The following is a 20,223-nucleotide window of genomic DNA, read 5'->3' as shown; positions in this document are numbered from 1 at the left end:
CTGTGGGTGTTGTCTGTGTTGACTGTGAGGTATCAGTCCCAGGGGCAAGGGTACGTACGGTTAGGGTTATGGGTTCAGTAAGGTGTATGGTCTGGATAAGGTTATGTTTACATTTAGGACTCCGCTCTGATGTGAGGGAGACAGTGTGATTGAATGACAGTGTTACAGTGAGATATGTGCGACGACGATATTCATGGAAGGGGTCCGGTCCCATAGTCAGGGCTAGGGTTAGGGTTCGGTGTTTGAGAAGGTGTACCTTGGTGATAGGGTTTCGTTTCGAGTTAGGGTCCGTCTGTAATGTTAGGGTGAGTGCGATATTGGGTCTCGGGTGTACGATTTTTGTGGAGCTGACGATTAAAGCATTCTGATGGGTCCCGTGCACTGTCCAAGCCTAGGGTTAGGGTTACATGTTCTGTAAAGGGTATGGGCAGGATAGTGTTATTTCTGCAGTGAGGTGCTTTTTCTGATATGAGGGTGAGGGAGAGATTGAGTGACAGCATCGCGGTGACGTGTCGGTTGTGTCGATGCTGACCGTGAGGTTCCGATCCTGGCAACCTTGCAAGGGTTAGGGTTCAGGGTTAACCAATGTGTACTGACAGGATGGGGTTATCAGTACATTGAGGGTTCCGCTGAGATATGAGGGCAACAGTGAGATTGAATGACACTATTACTTTGAGACACGGGTGACGTTGATATTCATGGTAGGCGTCTGTTCCAAGAGTCAGGGCTAGGATTAGTGTTCGGTGCTTGGGATGGTGTACGTTGGTGATAGTGTTTCAGTTCGAGTTACATTTCGACTGTAATGGGAGGGTGAGTGGGAAATTGGGTCTTAGGTTTATGATTTTGTGGGGCTGACCCTTAAAGCATTCTGATGGTTCCCATGCACACTCCAAGTCTACGGTTAGGGTTAGATGTTCAGTAATCGGTATGGGTAGGAGAGTGCTACTTTTACAGTGAGGTTCTGTCTCTAGTCTGAGGGTGTGGGCGAGATTGAGTGTCAGGTATATGTGGAGCGGTGGGGTTTGTCAATGTTGTCCCTGACGTGTCAGGTCCAGGGGCCTGTGCTAGGGGTAGGGTTAAGTGTTCAGTGAGATGTGTGGGCATGATACGGTTCTGTTTCCATTTAGGACTCGGTTCTGATGTGAGCTACACAGCATGATTGAATGACAGTGTTACAGTGACACCAGGGTGACGTCGATGTTCATGGTAGGAGCCTTTACCGAGATTCAGTGCGAGGGTTATTGTTCGGTGTTTGGAAAGTTGTACGTGGGTGAAAGGATTTGATTCGTGTTAGCGTCCGGCTGTGATGTGAGGGTGACGGCGAGATTGCGCGCACTTTTTCGGTGATGTGTGCGTTATGTCGATTTTGACCGTGAGGTTCTGACCCAGCAGCCATGGCAAGGTTTACGGCTAGGGATTCAGTAAGGTGTCCGGATAGGATAGGTTTATGAGCACACTTCGGTGTCAGCTGTGATGTGAGGGCGATAGTGAGATTGAATGACAGTGCTACCTTGAGACACAGGTGACTTTGATATTCATGTTAGGGTCAGGTACATCATTCGGGGCTAGGGTTAGGATTCAATATGTGGGAATGTGTTCATGGGAGATACGGTTCCGCTTAGAGTCAGGAGAGGTCCCTGATGTGAGGGTGAATACAAAATTGGATCTCAGGTTTCTGCTTTGGTGGGGCTTACCTTAAAGGAATTCTGAGGAAAACGGAGCCGAGTCCTGGGCTAGAATGAGGTGTAAGTGCTTTGCAATGCTTACGTTCAGGATACCGCTACAATTACAATCTGAATCTGCCTCCAATGTGAGGGATAAGTCGACATTGAGTGCCACGTACATTGTGAACTCGGGGTGATGTCGGTGTTCACCGTGACGGTCAAGTTCATGTGCCAGGGCTACGCTCACGTTTCTGTGTGTGTAAACAGGTAACGTCAGGATTGTGCTTCGGCTACAGTGAGGTCCTGACTGTGATGTGAGATCGAGGGCGAGAGTCGGTCTCTCATTCACTATTTTGTGGGGCCTACAAGAAAGGTATTCTGATGGGTGAGGAACAGAATACAGGGCTAGGGTTAGAGTTAAGTGTTTGTTAATGCATATGGGCAGGAGAGCAGTATGATGACAGTGAGGATCTGGCTCTGATGTGAGGGTGAGGGCGACATTGAGTGACAGGTGTAGGGTGAGCTGTGGGTGTTGTCGATGTTGACTGTGAGGTATCCGTCCTAGGGGCAAGGGTACGTACGGTTAGGGTTATGGGTTCAGTAAGGTGTATGGGCTGGATAAGGTTATGTTTACATTTAGGACTCCGCTCTGATGTGAGGGAGACAGTGTGATTGAATGACAGTGTTACAGTGAGATATGTGCGACGACGATATTCATGGAAGGGGTCCGGTCCCATAGTCAGGGCTAGGGTTAGGGTTCGGTGTTTGAGAAGGTGTACCTTGGTGATAGGGTTTCGTTTCGAGTTAGGGTCCGTCTGTAATGTTAGGGTGAGTGCGATATTGGGTCTCGGGTGTACGATTTTTGTGGAGCTGACGATTAAAGCATTCTGATGGGTCCCGTGCACAGTCCAAGCCTAGGGTTAGGGTTACATGTTCTGTAAAGGGTATGGGCAGTATAGTGTTACTTCTGCAGTGAGGTGCTTTTTCTGATATGAGGGTGAGGGAGAGATTGAGTGACAGCATCGCTGTGACGTGTCGGTTGTGTTGATGCTGAACGTGAGGTTCCGATCCTGGCAACCGTGCAAGGGTTAGGGTTCAGGGTTCAGCAATGTGTACTGACAGGATGGGGTTATCAGTACATTTAGGGGTCGACTGAGATATGAGGGCAACAGTGAGATTGAATGACAGTATTACGTTGAGACACGGGTGACGTTGATATTCATGGTAGGCGTCTGTTCCAAGAGTCAGTGCTAGGTTTAGTGTTCGGTTCTTGGGATGGTGTACTTTGGTGATAGTGTTTCAGTTCGAGTTACATTTCGACTGTAATCGGAGGGTGAGTGGGAGATTGGGTCTTAGGTTTATGATTTTGTGAGGCTGACCCTTAAAGCATTCTGATGGTTCCCATGCACACTCCAAGTCTACTGTTAGGGTTAGATGTTCGGTAATCGTTATGGGTAGGAGAGTGCTACTTTTACAGTGAGGTTCTGTCTCTGGTCTGAGGGTGAGGGCGAGATTGAGTGTCAGGTATATGTGGAGCGGAGGGGTTTGTCAATGTTGTCCCTGACGTGTCAGGTCCAGGGGCCAGAGCTAGGGGTAGGGTTAACTGTTCAGTGAGATGTGTAGGCATAATACGGTTCTGTTTCCATTTAGGACTCGGTTCTGATGTGAGCTACACAGCATGATTGAATGACAGTGTTACAGTGACACCAGGGTGACGTCGATGTTCATGGTAGGAGCCGTTACCGAGATTCAGTGCGAGGGTTATTGTTCGGTGTTTGGAAACTTGTACGTGGGTGAAAGGATTTGATTCGTGTTAGCGTCCGGCTGTGATGTGAGGGTGACGGCGAGATTGCGCGCACTTTTTCGGTGATGTGTGCGTTATGTCGATTTTGACCGTGAGGTTTTGACCCAGCAGCCATGGCAAGGTTTACGGCTAGGGTTTCAGTACGGTGTCCGGATAGGATAGGTTTATGAGCACACTTCGGTGTCAGCTGTGATGTGAGGGCGACAGTGAGATTGAATGACAGTGCTACCTTGAGACACAGGTGACTTTGATATTCATGTTAGGGTCAGGTACATCATTCGGGGCTAGGGTTAGGATTCAATATGTGGGAATGTGCTCATGGGAGATACGGTTCCGCTTAGAGTCAGGAGAGGTCCCTGATGTGAGGGTGAATACAAAATTGGATCTCAGGTTTCTGCTTTGGTGGGGCTTACCTTATAGGAATTCTTAGGAAAACGGCGCCATGTCCTGGGCTAGAATGAGGTGTAAGTGGTTTGCAATGCTTACGTTCAGGATACCGCTACAATTACAATATGAATCTGCCTCCAATGTGAGGGATACGTCGACATTGAGTGCCACGTACATTGTGAACTCGGGGTGATGTCGGTGTTCACCGTGACGGTCAAGTTCATGTGCCAGGGCTACGCTCACGTTTCTGTGTGTGTAAACAGGTAACGTCAGGATTGTGCTTCGGCTACAGTGAGGTTCTGACTGTGATGTGAGATCGAGGGCGAGAGTCGGTCTCTCATTCACTATTTTGTGGGGCCTACAAGAAAGGTATTCTGATGGGTGAGGAACAGAATACAGGGCTAGAGTTAGAGTTAAGTGTTTGTTAATGCATATGGGCAGGAGAGCAGTATGATTACAGTGAGAATCTGGCTCTGATGTGAGGGTGAGAGCGACATTGAGTGACAGGTGTAGGGTGAGCTGTGGGTGTTGTCGATGTTGACTGTGAGGTATCAGTCCCAGGGGCAAGGGTACGTACGGTTAGGGTTATGGGTTCAGTAAGGTGTATGGGCTGGATAAGGTTATGTTTACATTTAGGACTCCGCTCTGATGTGAGGGAGACAGTGTGATTGAATGACAGTGTTACAGTGAGATATGTGCGACGACGATATTCATGGAAGGGGTCCGGTCCCATAGTCAGGGCTAGGATTAGGGTTCGGTGTTTGAGAAGGTGTACCTTGGTGATAGGGTTTCGTTTCGAGTTAGGGTCCGTCTGTAATGTTAGGGTGAGTGCGATATTGGGTCTCGGGTGTACGATTTTTGTGGAGCTGACGATTAAAGCATTCTGATGGGTCCCGTGCACAGTCCAAGCCTAGGGTTAGGGTTACATGTTCTGTAAAGGGTATGGGCAGGATAGTGTTATTTCTGCAGTGAGGTGCTTTTTCTGATATGAGGGTGAGGGAGAGATTGAGTGACAGCATCGCGGTGACGTGTCGGTTGTGTCGATGCTGACCGTGAGGTTCCGATCCTGGCAACCGTGCAAGGGTTAGGGTTCAGGGTTCAGCAATGTGTACTGACAGGATGGGGTTATCAGTACATTTAGGGGTCCGCTGAGATATGAGGGCAACAGTGAGATTGTATGACACTCTTTCGTTGAGACACGGGTGACGTTGATATTCATGGTAGGTGTCTGTTCCAAGAGTCAGGGCTAGGGTTAGTGTTCGGTGCTTGGGATGGTGTACGTTGGTGATAGTGTTTCAGTTCGAGTTACGTTTCGACTGTAATGGGAGGGTGAGTGGGAGATTGGGTCTTAGGTTTATGATTTTGTGGGGCTGACCCTTAAAGCATTCTGATGGTTCCCATGCACACTCCAAGTCTACGGTTAGGGTTAGATGTTCGGTAATCGGTATGGGTAGGAGAGTGCTACTTTTACAGTGAGGTTCTGTCTCTGGTCTGAGGGTGAGGGCGAGATTGAGTGTCAGGTATATGTGGAGCGGTGGGGTTTGTCAATGTTGTCCCTGACGTGTCAGGTCCAGGGGCCAGAGCTAGGGGTAGGGTTAAGTGTTCAGTGAGATGTGTAGGCATGATATGGTTCTGTTTCCATTTAGGACTCGGTTCTGATGTGAGCTACACAGCATGATTGAATGACAGTGTTACAGTGACACCAGGGTGACGTCGATGTTCATGGTAGGAGCCTTTACCGAGATTCAGTGCGAGGGTTATTGTTCGGTGTTTGGAAACTTGTACGTGGATGAAAGGATTTGATTCGTGTTAGCGTCCGGCTGTGATGTGAGGGTGACGGCGAGATTGCGCGCACTTTTTCAGTGATGTGTGCATTATGTCGATTTTGAACGTGAGGTTCTGACCCAGCAGCCATGGCAAGGTTTACGGCTAGGGATTCAGTAAGGTGTCCGGATAGGATAGGTTTATGAGCACACTTCGGTGTCAGCTGTGATGTGAGGGCGACAGTGAGATTGAATGACAGTGCTACCTTGAGACACAGGTGACTTTGATATTCATGTTAGGGTCAGGTACATCATTCGGGGCTAGGGTTAGGATTCAATATGTGGGAATGTGTTCATGGGAGATACGGTTCCGCTTAGAGTCAGGAGAGGTCCCTGATGTGAGGGTGAATACAAAATTGGATCTCAGGTTTCTGCTTTGGTGGGGCTTACCTTAAAGGAATTCTGAGGAAATTGGAGCCGAGTCCTGGGCTAGAATGATGTGTAAGTGCTTTGCAATGCTTACGTTCAGGATTCCGCTACAATTACAATCTGAATCTGCCTCCAATGTGAGGGATAAGTCGACATTGAGTGCCACGTACATTGTGAACTCGGGGTGATGTCGGTGTTCACCGTGATGGTCAAGTTCATGTGCCAGGGCTACGCTCACGTTTCTGTGTGTGTAAACAGGTAACGTCAGGATTGTGCTTCGGCTACAGTGAGGTCCTGACTGTGATGTGAGATCGAGGGCGAGAGTCGGTCTCTCATTCACTATTTTGTGGGGCCTACAAGAAAGGTATTCTGATGGGTGAGGAACAGAATACAGGGCTAGGGTTAGAGTTAAGTGTTTGTTAATGCATATGGGCAGGAGAGCAGTATGATTACAGTGAGAATCTGGCTCTGATGTGAGGGTGAGGGCGACATTGAGTGACAGGTGTAGGGTGAGCTGTGGGTGTTGTCGATGTTGACTGTGAGGTATCAGTCCCAGGGGCAAGAGTACGTACGGTTAGGGTTATGGGTTCAGTAAGGTGTATGGGCTGGATAAGGTTATGTTTACATTTAGGACTCCGCTCTGATGTGAGGGAGACAGTGTGATTGAATGACAGTGTTACAGTGAGATATGTGCGACGACGATATTCATGGAAGGGGTCCGGTCCCATAGTCAGGGCTAGGGTTAGGGTTCGGTGTTTGAGAAGGTGTACCTTGGTGATAGGGTTTCGTTTCGAGTTAGGGTCCGTCTGTAAAGTTAGGGTGAGTGCGATATTGGGTCTCGGGTGTACGATTTTTGTGGAGCTGACGATTAAAGCATTCTGATGGGTCCCGTGCACAGTCCAAGCCTAGGGTTAGGGTTACATATTCTGTAAAGGGTATGGGCAGGATAGTGTTATTTCTGCAGTGAGGTGCTTTTTCTGATATGAGGGTGAGGGAGAGATTGAGTGACAGCATCGCGGTGACGTGTCGGTTGTGTCGATGCTGACCGTGAGGTTCCGATCCAGGCAACCGTGCAAGGGTTAGGGTTCAGGGTTCAGCAATGTGTACTGACAGGATGGGGTTATCAGTACATTTAGGGGTCCGCTGAGATATGAGGGCAACAGTGAGATTGAATGACACTATTTCGTTGAGACACGGGTGTCGTTGATATTCATGGTAGGTGTCTGTTCCAAGAGTCAGGGCTAGGGTTAGTGTTCGGTGCTTGGGATGGTGTACGTTGGTGATAGTGTTTCAGTTCGAGTTACGTTTCGACTGTAATGGGAGGGTGAGTGGGAGATTGGGTCTTAGGTTTATGATTTTGTGGGGCTGACCTTTAAAGCATTCTGATGGTTCCCATGCACACTCCAAGTCTACGGTTAGGGTTAGATGTTCGGTAATCGGTATGGGTAGGAGAGTGCTACTTTTACATTGAGGTTCTGTCTCTGGTCTGAGGGTGAAGGCGAGATTGAGTGTCAGGTATATGTGGAGCGGTGGGGTTTGTCAATGTTGTCCCTGACGTGTCAGGTCCAGGGGCCAGAGCTAGGGGTAGGGTTAAGTGTTCAGTGAGATGTGTAGGCATGATACGGTTCTGTTTCCATTTAGGACTCGGTTCTGATGTGAGCTACACAGCATGATTGAATGACAGTGTTACAGTGACACCAGGGTGACGTCGATGTTCATGGTAGGAGCCTTTACCGAGATTCAGTGCGAGGGTTATTGTTCGGTGTTTGGAAACTTGTACGTGGGTGAAAGGATTTGATTCGTGTTAGCGTCCGGCTGTGATGTGACGGTGACGGCGAGATTGCGCGCACTTTTTCAGTGATGTGTGCGTTATGTCGATGTTTAATGTGAGGTTCTGACCCGGCAGCCATTGCAAGGTTTACGGCTAGAGTTTCAGTCAGGTGTCCGGATAGGATAGGTTTATGAGCACACTTCGGTGTCAGCTGTGATGTGAGGGCGACAGTGAGATTGAATGACAGTGCTACCTTGAGACACAGGTGACTTTGATATTCATGTTAGGGTCAGGTACATCATTCGGGGCTAGGGTTAGGATTCAATACGTGGGAATGTGTTCATGGGAGATACGGTTCCGCTTAGAGTCAGGAGAGGTCCCTGATGTGAGGGTGAATACAAAATTGGATCTCAGGTTTCTGCTTTGGTGGGGCTTACCTTAAAGGAATTCTGAGGAAAACGGAGCCGAGTCCTGGGCTAGAATGAGGTGTAAGTGCTTTGCAATGCTTACGTTCAGGATACCGCTACAATTACAATCTGAATCTGCCTCCAATGTGAGGGATAAGTCGACATTGAGTGCCACGTACATTGTGAACTCGGGGTGATGTCGGTGTTCACCGTGACGGTCAAGTTCATGTGCCAGGGCTACGCTCACGTTTCTGTGTGTGTAAACAGGTAACGTCAGGATTGTGCTTCGGCTACAGTGAGGTCCTGACTGTGATGTGAGATCGAGGGCGAGAGTCGGTCTCTCATTCACTATTTTGTGGGGCCTACAAGAAAGGTATTCTGATGGGTGAGGAACAGAATACAGGGCTAGGGTTAGAGTTAAGTGTTTGTTAATGCATATGGGGAGGAGAGCAGTATGATTACAGTGAGAATCTGGCTCTGATGTGAGGGTGAGGGCGACATTGAGTGACAGGTGTAGGGTGAGCTGTGGGTGTTGTCGATGTTGACTGTGAGGTATCAGTCCCAGGGGCAAGGGTACGTACGGTTAGGGTTATGGGTTCAGTAAGGTGTATGGGCTGGATAAGGTTATGTTTACATTTAGGACTCCGCTCTGATGTGAGGGAGACAGTGTGATTGAATGACAGTGTTACAGTGAGATATGTGCGACGACGATATTCATGGAAGGGGTCCGGTCCCATAGTCAGGGCTAGGGTTAGGGTTCGGTGTTTGAGAAGGTGTACCTTGGTGATAGGGTTTCGTTTCGAGTTAGGGTCCGTCTGTAATGTTAGGGTGAGTGCGATATTGGGTCTCGGGTGTACGATTTTTGTGGAGCTGACGATTAAAGCATTCGGATTGGTCCCGTGCGCAGTCCAAGCCTAGGGTTAGGGTTACATGTTCTATAAAGGGTATGGGCAGTATAGTGTTACTTCTGCAGTGAGGTGCTTTTTCTGATATGAGGGTGAGGGAGCGATTGAGTGACAGCATCGCGGTGACGTGTCGGTTGTGTCGATGCTGACCGTGAGGTTCCGATCCTGGCAACCGTGCAAGGGTTAGGGTTCAGGGTTCAGCAATGTGTACTGACAGGATGGGGTTATCATTACATTTAGGGGTCGGCTGAGATATGAGGGCAACAGTGAGATTGAATGACAGTATTACGTTGAGACACGGGTGACGTTGATATTCATGGTAGGCGTCTGTTCCAAGAGTCAGGGCTAGGGTTAGTGTTCGGTGCTTGGGATGGTGTACTTTGGTGATAGTGTTTCAGTTCGAGTTACGTTTCGACTGTAATGGGAGGGTGAGTGGTAGATTGGGTCTTAGGTTTATGATTTTGTGGGGCTGACCCTTAAAGCATTCTGATGGTTCCCATGCACACTCCAAGTCTACGGTTAGGGTTAGATGTTCGGTAATCGGTATGGGTAGGAGAGTGCTACTTTTACAGTGAGGTTCTGTCTCTGGTCTGAGGGTGAGGGCGAGATTGAGTGTCAGGTATATGTGGAGCGGTGGGGTTTGTCAATGTTGTCCCTGACGTGTCAGGTCCAGGGGCCAGACCTAGGGGTAGGGTTAAGTCTTCAGTGAGATGTGCGGGCATGATACGGCTCTGTTTCCATTTAGGACTCGGTTCTGATGTGAGCTACACAGCATGATTGAATGACAGTGTTACAGGGACACCAGGGTGACGTCGATGTTCATGGTGGGAGCCTTAACCGAGATTCAGTGCGAGGGTTATTGTTCGGTGTTTGGAAAGCTGTACGTGGGTGAAAGGATTTGATTCGTGTTAGCGTCCGGCTGTGATGTGAGGGTGACGGCGAGGTTGCGCGCACTTTTTCGGTGATGTGTGCGTTATGTCGATTTTGACCGAGAGGTTCTGACCCAGCAGCCATGGCAAGGTTTACGGCTAGGTTTTCAGTAAGGTTTCCGGATAGGATAGGTTTATGAGCACACTTCGGTGTCAGCTGTGATGTGAGGGCGACAGTGAGATTGAATGACAGTGTTACCTTGAGACACAGGTGACTTTGATATTCATGTTAGGGTCAGGTACATCATTCGGGGCTACGGTTAGGATTCAATATGTGGGAATGTGTTCATGGGAGATACGGTTCCGCTTAGAGTCAGGAGAGGTCCCTGATGTGAGGGTGAATACAAAATTGGATCTCAGGTTTCTGCTTTGGTGGGGCTTACCTTAAAGGAATTCTGAGGAAAACGGCACCGAGTCCTGAGCTAGAATGAGGTGTAAGTGCTTTGCAATGCTTACGTTCAGGATACCGCTACAATTACAATCTGAATCTGCCTCCAATGTGAGGGATAATTCGACATTGAGAGCCACGTACATTGTGAACTCGGGATGATGTCGGTGTTCACCGTGACGGTCAAGTTCATGTGCCAGGGCTACGCTCACGTTTCTGTGTGTGTAAACAGGTAACGTCAGGATTGTGCTTAGGCTACAGTGAGGTTCTGACTGTGATGTGAGATCGAGGGCAAGAGTCGGTCTCTCATTCACTATTTTGTGGGGCCTACAAGAAAGGTATTCTGATGGGTGAGGAACAGAATACAGGGCTAGGGTTAGAGTTAAGTGTTTGTTAATGCATATGGGCAGGAGAGCAGTATGATTACAGTGAGAATCTGGCTCTAATGTGAGGGTGAGAACGACATTGAGTGACAGGTGTAGGGTGAGCTGTGGGTGTTGTCGATGTTGACTGTGAGGTATCAGTCCCAGGGGCAAGGGTACGTACGGTTAGGGTTATGGGTTCAGTAAGGTGTATGGGTTGGATAAGGTTATGTTTACATTTAGGACTCCGCTCTGATGTGAGGGAGACAGTGTGATTGAATGACAGTGTTACAGTGAGATATGTGCGACGACGATATTCATGGAAGGGGTCCGGTCCCATAGTCAGGGCTAGGGTTAGGGTTCGTTGTATGAGAAGGTGTACTTTGGTGATAGGGTTTCGTTTCGAGTTAGGGTGCGTCTGTAATGTTAGGGTGAGTGCGATATTGGGTCTCGGATGTACGATTTTTGTGGAGCTGACGATTAAAGCATTCTGATGGGTCCCGTGCACAGTCCAAGCCTAGGGTTAGGGTTACATGTTCTGCAAAGGGTATGGGCAGGATAGTGTTATTTCTGCAGTGAGGTGCTTTTTCTGATATGAGGGGGAGGGAGAGATTGAGTGACAGCATCGCGGTGACGTGTCGGTTGTGTCGATGCTGACCGTGAGGTTCCGATCCTGGCAACCGTGCAAGGGTTAGGGTTCAGGGTTCAGCAATGTGTACTGACAGGATGGGGTTATCAGTACATTTAGGGGTCCGCTGAGATATGAGGGCAACAGTGAGATTGAATGACACTATTACGTTGAGACACGGGTGACGTTGATATTCATGGTAGGCGTCTGTTCCAAGAGTCAGGGCTAGGGTTAGTGTTCGGTGCTTGGGATGGTGTACGTTGGTGATAGTGTTTCAGTTCGAGTTACGTTTCGACTGTAATGGGAGGGAGAGTGGGAGATTGGGTCTTAGGTTTATGATTTTGTGGGGCTGACCCTTAAAGCATTCTGATGGTTCCCATGCACACTCCAAGTCTACGGTTAGGGTTAGATGTTCGGTAATCGGTATGGGTAGGAGTGTGCTACTTTTACAGTGAGGTTCTGTCTCTGGTCTGAGGGTGAGGGCGAGATTGAGTGTCAGGTATATGTGGAGCGGTGGGGTTTGTCAATGTTGTCCCTGACGTGTCATGTCCAGGGGCCAGAGCTAGGGGTAGGGTTAAGTGTTCACTGAGATGTGTAGGCATGATACGGTTCTGTTTTCATTTAGGACTCGGTTCTGATGTGAGCTACACAGCATGATTGAATGACAGTGTTACAGTGACACCAGGGTGACGTCGATGTTCATGGTAGGAGCCGTTACCGAGATTCAGTGCGAGGGTTGTTGTTCGGTGTTTGGAAACTTGTACGTGGGTGAAAGGATTTGATTCGTGTAAGCGTCCGGCTGTGATGTGAGGGTGACGGCGAGATTGCGCGCACTTTTTCGGTGATGTGTGCGTTATGTCGATTTTGACCGTGAGGTTCTGACCCAGCAGCCATGGCAAGGTTTACGGCTAGGGATTCAGTAAGGTGTCCGGATAGGATAGGTTTATGAGCACACTTCGGTGTCAGCTGTGATGTGAGGGCGACAGTGAGATTGAATGACAGTGCTACCTTGAGACACAGGTGACTTTGATATTCATGTTAGGGTCAGGTACATCATTCGGGGCTAGGGTTAGGATTCAATATGTGGGAATGTGTTCATGGGAGATACGGTTCCGCTTAGAGTCAGGAGAGGTCCCTGATGTGAGGGTGAATACAAAATTGGATCTCAGGTTTCTGCTTTGGTGGGGCTTACCTTAAAGGAATTCTGAGGAAAACGGAGCCGAGTCCTGGGCTAGAATGATGTGTAAGTGCTTTGCAATGCTTACGTTCAGGATTCCGCTACAATTACAATCTGAATCTGCCTCCAATGTGAGGGATAAGTCGACATTGAGTGCCACGTACATTGTGAACTCGGGGTGATGTCGGTGTTCACCGTGACGGTCAAGTTCATGTGCCAGGGCTACGCTCACGTTTCTGTGTGTGTAAACAGGTAACGTCAGGATTGTGCTTCGGCTACAGTGAGGTCCTGACTGTGATGTGAGATCGAGGGCGAGAGTCGGTCTCTCATTCACTATTTTGTGGGGCCTACAAGAAAGGTATTCTGATGGGTGAGGAACAGAATACAGGGCTAGGGTTAGAGTTAAGTGTTTGTTAATGCATATGGGCAGGAGAGCAGTATGATTACAGTGAGAATCTGGCTCTGATGTGAGGGTGAGGGCGACATTGAGTGACAGGTGTAGGGTGAGCTGTGGGTGTTGTCGATGTTGACTGTGAGGTATCAGTCCCAGGGGCAAGAGTACGTACGGTTAGGGTTATGGGTTCAGTAAGGTGTATGGGCTGGATAAGGTTATGTTTACATTTAGGACTCCGCTCTGATGTGAGGGAGACAGTGTGATTGAATGACAGTGTTACAGTGAGATATGTGCGACGACGATATTCATGGAAGGGGTCCGGTCCCATAGTCAGGGCTAGGGTTAGGGTTCGGTGTTTGAGAAGGTGTACCTTGGTGATAGGGTTTCGTTTCGAGTTAGGGTCCGTCTGTAATGTTAGGGTGAGTGCGATATTGGGTCTCGGGTGTACGATTTTTGTGGAGCTGACGATTAAAGCATTCTGATGGGTCCCGTGCACAGTCCAAGCCTAGGGTTAGGGTTACATGTTCTGCAAAGGGTATGGGCAGGATAGTGTTATTTCTGCAGTGAGGTGCTTTTTCTGATATGAGGGTGAGGGAGAGATTGAGTGACAGCATCGCGGTGACGTGTCGGTTGTGTCGATGCTGACCGTGAGGTTCCGATGCTGGCAACCGTGCAAGGGTTAGGGTTCAGGGTTCAGCAATGTGTACTGACAGGATGGGGTTATCAGTACATTTAGGGGTCCGCTGAGATATGAGGGCAACAGTGAGATTGAATGACACTATTACGTTGAGACACGGGTGACGTTGATATTCATGGTAGGCGTCTGTTCCAAGAGTCAGGGCTAGGGTTAGTGTTCGGTGCTTGGGATGGTGTACGTTGGTGATAGTGTTTCAGTTCGAGTTACGTTTCGACTGTAATGGGAGGGAGAGTGGGAGATTGGGTCTTAGGTTTATGATTTTGTGGGGCTGACCCTTAAAGCATTCTGATGGTTCCCATGCACACTCCAAGTCTACGGTTAGGGTTAGATGTTCGGTAATCGGTATGGGTAGGAGTGTGCTACTTTTACAGTGAGGTTCTGTCTCTGGTCTGAGGGTGAGGGCGAGATTGAGTGTCAGGTATATGTGGAGCGGTGGGGTTTGTCAATGTTGTCCCTGACGTGTCATGTCCAGGGGCCAGAGCTAGGGGTAGGGTTAAGTGTTCACTGAGATGTGTAGGCATGATACGGTTCTGTTTTCATTTAGGACTCGGTTCTGATGTGAGCTACACAGCATGATTGAATGACAGTGTTACAGTGACACCAGGGTGACGTCGATGTTCATGGTAGGAGCCGTTACCGAGATTCAGTGCGAGGGTTGTTGTTCGGTGTTTGGAAACTTGTACGTGGGTGAAAGGATTTGATTCGTGTAAGCGTCCGGCTGTGATGTGAGGGTGACGGCGAGATTGCGCGCACTTTTTCGGTGATGTGTGCGTTATGTCGATTTTGACCGTGAGGTTCTGACCCAGCAGCCATGGCAAGGTTTACGGCTAGGGATTCAGTAAGGTGTCCGGATAGGATAGGTTTATGAGCACACTTCGGTGTCAGCTGTGATGTGAGGGCGACAGTGAGATTGAATGACAGTGCTACCTTGAGACACAGGTGACTTTGATATTCATGTTAGGGTCAGGTACATCATTCGGGGCTAGGGTTAGGATTCAATATGTGGGAATGTGTTCATGGGAGATACGGTTCCGCTTAGAGTCAGGAGAGGTCCCTGATGTGAGGGTGAATACAAAATTGGATCTCAGGTTTCTGCTTTGGTGGGGCTTACCTTAAAGGAATTCTGAGGAAAACGGAGCCGAGTCCTGGGCTAGAATGATGTGTAAGTGCTTTGCAATGCTTACGTTCAGGATTCCGCTACAATTACAATCTGAATCTGCCTCCAATGTGAGGGATAAGTCGACATTGAGTGCCACGTACATTGTGAACTCGGGGTGATGTCGGTGTTCACCGTGACGGTCAAGTTCATGTGCCAGGGCTACGCTCACGTTTCTGTGTGTGTAAACAGGTAACGTCAGGATTGTGCTTCGGCTACAGTGAGGTCCTGACTGTGATGTGAGATCGAGGGCGAGAGTCGGTCTCTCATTCACTATTTTGTGGGGCCTACAAGAAAGGTATTCTGATGGGTGAGGAACAGAATACAGGGCTAGGGTTAGAGTTAAGTGTTTGTTAATGCATATGGGCAGGAGAGCAGTATGATTACAGTGAGAATCTGGCTCTGATGTGAGGGTGAGGGCGACATTGAGTGACAGGTGTAGGGTGAGCTGTGGGTGTTGTCGATGTTGACTGTGAGGTATCAGTCCCAGGGGCAAGAGTACGTACGGTTAGGGTTATGGGTTCAGTAAGGTGTATGGGCTGGATAAGGTTATGTTTACATTTAGGACTCCGCTCTGATGTGAGGGAGACAGTGTGATTGAATGACAGTGTTACAGTGAGATATGTGCGACGACGATATTCATGGAAGGGGTCCGGTCCCATAGTCAGGGCTAGGGTTAGGGTTCGGTGTTTGAGAAGGTGTACCTTGGTGATAGGGTTTCGTTTCGAGTTAGGGTCCGTCTGTAATGTTAGGGTGAGTGCGATATTGGGTCTCGGGTGTACGATTTTTGTGGAGCTGACGATTAAAGCATTCTGATGGGTCCCGTGCACAGTCCAAGCCTAGGGTTAGGGTTACATGTTCTGCAAAGGGTATGGGCAGGATAGTGTTATTTCTGCAGTGAGGTGCTTTTTCTGATATGAGGGGGAGGGAGAGATTGAGTGACAGCATCGCGGTGACGTGTCGGTTGTGTCGATGCTGACCGTGAGGTTCCGATGCTGGCAACCGTGCAAGGGTTAGGGTTCAGGGTTCAGCAATGTGTACTGACAGGATGGGGTTATCAGTACATTTAGGGGTCCGCTGAGATATGAGGGCAACAGTGAGATTGAATGACACTATTACGTTGAGACACGGGTGACGTTGATATTCATGGTAGGCGTCTGTTCCAAGAGTCAGGGCTAGGGTTAGTGTTCGGTGCTTGGGATGGTGTACGTTGGTGATAGTGTTTCAGTTCGAGTTACGTTTCGACTGTAATGGGAGGGAGAGTGGGAGATTGGGTCTTAGGTTTATGATTTTGTGGGGCTGACCCTTAAAGCATTCTGATGGTTCCCATGCACACTCCAAGTCTACGGTTAGGGTTAGATGTTCGGTAATCGGTATGGGTAGGAGTGTGCTACTTTTACAGTGAGGTTCTGTCTCTGGTCTGAGGGTGAGGGCGAGATTGAGTGTCAGGTATATGTGGAGCGGTGGGGTTTGTCAATGTTGTCCCTGACGTGTCATGTCCAGGGGCCAGAGCTAGGGGTAGGGTTAAGTGTTCACTGAGATGTGTAGGCATGATACGGTTCTGTTTTCATTTAGGACTCGGTTCTGATGTGAGCTACACAGCATGATTGAATGACAGTGTTACAGTGACACCAGGGTGACGTCGATGTTCATGGTAGGAGCCGTTACCGAGATTCAGTGCGAGGGTTGTTGTTCGGTGTTTGGAAACTTGTACGTGGGTGAAAGGATTTGATTCGTGTAAGCGTCCGGCTGTGATGTGAGGGTGACGGCGAGATTGCGCGCACTTTTTCGGTGATGTGTGCGTTATGTCGATTTTGACCGTGAGGTTCTGACCCAGCAGCCATGGCAAGGTTTACGGCTAGGGATTCAGTAAGGTGTCCGGATAGGATAGGTTTATGAGCACACTTCGGTGTCAGCTGTGATGTGAGGGCGACAGTGAGATTGAATGACAGTGCTACCTTGAGACACAGGTGACTTTGATATTCATGTTAGGGTCAGGTACATCATTCGGGGCTAGGGTTAGGATTCAATATGTGGGAATGTGTTCATGGGAGATACGGTTCCGCTTAGAGTCAGGAGAGGTCCCTGATGTGAGGGTGAATACAAAATTGGATCTCAGGTTTCTGCTTTGGTGGGGCTTACCTTAAAGGAATTCTGAGGAAAACGGAGCCGAGTCCTGGGCTAGAATGATGTGTAAGTGCTTTGCAATGCTTACGTTCAGGATTCCGCTACAATTACAATCTGAATCTGCCTCCAATGTGAGGGATAAGTCGACATTGAGTGCCACGTACATTGTGAACTCGGGGTGATGTCGGTGTTCACCGTGACGGTCAAGTTCATGTGCCAGGGCTACGCTCACGTTTCTGTGTGTGTAAACAGGTAACGTCAGGATTGTGCTTCGGCTACAGTGAGGTCCTGACTGTGATGTGAGATCGAGGGCGAGAGTCGGTCTCTCATTCACTATTTTGTGGGGCCTACAAGAAAGGTATTCTGATGGGTGAGGAACAGAATACAGGGCTAGGGTTAGAGTTAAGTGTTTGTTAATGCATATGGGCAGGAGAGCAGTATGATTACAGTGAGAATCTGGCTCTGATGTGAGGGTGAGGGCGACATTGAGTGACAGGTGTAGGGTGAGCTGTGGGTGTTGTCGATGTTGACTGTGAGGTATCAGTCCCAGGGGCAAGAGTACGTACGGTTAGGGTTATGGGTTCAGTAAGGTGTATGGGCTGGATAAGGTTATGTTTACATTTAGGACTCCGCTCTGATGTGAGGGAGACAGTGTGATTGAATGACAGTGTTACAGTGAGATATGTGCGACGACGATATTCATGGAAGGGGTCCGGTCCCATAGTCAGGGCTAGGGTTAGGGTTCGGTGTTTGAGAAGGTGTACCTTGGTGATAGGGTTTCGTTTCGAGTTAGGGTCCGTCTGTAATGTTAGGGTGAGTGCGATATTGGGTCTCGGGTGTACGATTTTTGTGGAGCTGACGATTAAAGCATTCTGATGGGTCCCGTGCACAGTCCAAGCCTAGGGTTAGGGTTACATGTTCTGCAAAGGGTATGGGCAGGATAGTGTTATTTCTGCAGTGAGGTGCTTTTTCTGATATGAGGGGGAGGGAGAGATTGAGTGACAGCATCGCGGTGACGTGTCGGTTGTGTCGATGCTGACCGTGAGGTTCCGATGCTGGCAACCGTGCAAGGGTTAGGGTTCAGGGTTCAGCAATGTGTACTGACAGGATGGGGTTATCAGTACATTTAGGGGTCCGCTGAGATATGAGGGCAACAGTGAGATTGAATGACACTATTACGTTGAGACACGGGTGACGTTGATATTCATGGTAGGCGTCTGTTCCAAGAGTCAGGGCTAGGGTTAGTGTTCGGTGCTTGGGATGGTGTACGTTGGTGATAGTGTTTCAGTTCGAGTTACGTTTCGACTGTAATGGGAGGGAGAGTGGGAGATTGGGTCTTAGGTTTATGATTTTGTGGGGCTGACCCTTAAAGCATTCTGATGGTTCCCATGCACACTCCAAGTCTACGGTTAGGGTTAGATGTTCGGTAATCGGTATGGGTAGGAGTGTGCTACTTTTACAGTGAGGTTCTGTCTCTGGTCTGAGGGTGAGGGCGAGATTGAGTGTCAGGTATATGTGGAGCGGTGGGGTTTGTCAATGTTGTCCCTGACGTGTCATGTCCAGGGGCCAGAGCTAGGGGTAGGGTTAAGTGTTCACTGAGATGTGTAGGCATGATACGGTTCTGTTTTCATTTAGGACTCGGTTCTGATGTGAGCTACACAGCATGATTGAATGACAGTGTTACAGTGACACCAGGGTGACGTCGATGTTCATGGTAGGAGCCGTTACCGAGATTCAGTGCGAGGGTTGTTGTTCGGTGTTTGGAAACTTGTACGTGGGTGAAAGGATTTGATTCGTGTAAGCGTCCGGCTGTGATGTGAGGGTGACGGCGAGATTGCGCGCACTTTTTCGGTGATGTGTGCGTTATGTCGATTTTGACCGTGAGGTTCTGACCCAGCAGCCATGGCAAGGTTTACGGCTAGGGATTCAGTAAGGTGTCCGGATAGGATAGGTTTATGAGCACACTTCGGTGTCAGCTGTGATGTGAGGGCGACAGTGAGATTGAATGACAGTGCTACCTTGAGACACAGGTGACTTTGATATTCATGTTAGGGTCAGGTACATCATTCGGGGCTAGGGTTAGGATTCAATATGTGGGAATGTGTTCATGGGAGATACGGTTCCGCTTAGAGTCAGGAGAGGTCCCTGATGTGAGGGTGAATACAAAATTGGATCTCAGGTTTCTGCTTTGGTGGGGCTTACCTTAAAGGAATTCTGAGGAAAACGGAGCCGAGTCCTGGGCTAGAATGATGTGTAAGTGCTTTGCAATGCTTACGTTCAGGATTCCGCTACAATTACAATCTGAATCTGCCTCCAATGTGAGGGATAAGTCGACATTGAGTGCCACGTACATTGTGAACTCGGGGTGATGTCGGTGTTCACCGTGACGGTCAAGTTCATGTGCCAGGGCTACGCTCACGTTTCTGTGTGTGTAAACAGGTAACGTCAGGATTGTGCTTCGGCTACAGTGAGGTCCTGACTGTGATGTGAGATCGAGGGCGAGAGTCGGTCTCTCATTCACTATTTTGTGGGGCCTACAAGAAAGGTATTCTGATGGGTGAGGAACAGAATACAGGGCTAGGGTTAGAGTTAAGTGTTTGTTAATGCATATGGGCAGGAGAGCAGTATGATTACAGTGAGAATCTGGCTCTGATGTGAGGGTGAGGGCGACATTGAGTGACAGGTGTAGGGTGAGCTGTGGGTGTTGTCGATGTTGACTGTGAGGTATCAGTCCCAGGGGCAAGAGTACGTACGGTTAGGGTTATGGGTTCAGTAAGGTGTATGGGCTGGATAAGGTTATGTTTACATTTAGGACTCCGCTCTGATGTGAGGGAGACAGTGTGATTGAATGACAGTGTTACAGTGAGATATGTGCGACGACGATATTCATGGAAGGGGTCCGGTCCCATAGTCAGGGCTAGGGTTAGGGTTCGGTGTTTGAGAAGGTGTACCTTGGTGATAGGGTTTCGTTTCGAGTTAGGGTCCGTCTGTAATGTTAGGGTGAGTGCGATATTGGGTCTCGGGTGTACGATTTTTGTGGAGCTGACGATTAAAGCATTCTGATGGGTCCCGTGCACAGTCCAAGCCTAGGGTTAGGGTTACATGTTCTGCAAAGGGTATGGGCAGGATAGTGTTATTTCTGCAGTGAGGTGCTTTTTCTGATATGAGGGGGAGGGAGAGATTGAGTGACAGCATCGCGGTGACGTGTCGGTTGTGTCGATGCTGACCGTGAGGT

Source organism: Manis javanica, chromosome 1 (assembly GCF_040802235.1).
Source record: "Manis javanica isolate MJ-LG chromosome 1, MJ_LKY, whole genome shotgun sequence".
In the NCBI taxonomy this organism is placed as follows: Eukaryota; Metazoa; Chordata; class Mammalia; order Pholidota; family Manidae; genus Manis; species Manis javanica.
Note: the sequence above shows the minus strand (reverse complement) of the source record.